The sequence below is a fragment of the Mus pahari genome, chromosome 1 (assembly GCF_900095145.1).
Source record: "Mus pahari chromosome 1, PAHARI_EIJ_v1.1, whole genome shotgun sequence".
Taxonomy (NCBI): domain Eukaryota; kingdom Metazoa; phylum Chordata; class Mammalia; order Rodentia; family Muridae; genus Mus; species Mus pahari.
The window spans coordinates 163,422,279-163,422,824 of record NC_034590.1 but is presented as its reverse complement, the minus strand read 5'-3'; positions in this window follow the sequence as shown (position 1 = coordinate 163,422,824).

Genomic DNA, 546 nt, shown 5'->3' with positions numbered 1-546 from the left:
TTGTTTGAGTTAATTTTATATCCAGCTACTGCACTGAAGCTGTTTATCAGGTTTAGGAGTTCTCTGGTGGACTTTTTAGGGTCACTTATGTATACCATCGTATCATCTGCAAATAACGATAATTTGACTTCTTCAACTTTTTAAAGAGGGCATTCACTTAGAATTGATCAAAAGTAAACTATGTGAAACTTGTCGTAGATCCTTGTGTGCATGTTACAAAAAGATTAATACTCTCTTTGCAGGAATTTCTCCAACAATCTCAAAGCTAAGAACCTGTTAATATCTATAAGGAGAAAAATGAATAGCACTTCCATCCCCAATGTTATGTAGGCAATACGCTACCTGAAAGCTCTCATTTATTTACCTTTGTATAAACTGTTTATTTACTCCCAGTATCAGAGCTTGGTCTGTCACCATTTCAGATGTCTGATATTAAACTATATTGCTTTGACTTGGGAAATCTCAGTGGTAGAGATTTCCCTTTTAAAGGCTTTTATATACTTTTTTCACATCTGGGTGTTTTTTTTTTTTTTCCAGATAGACAGA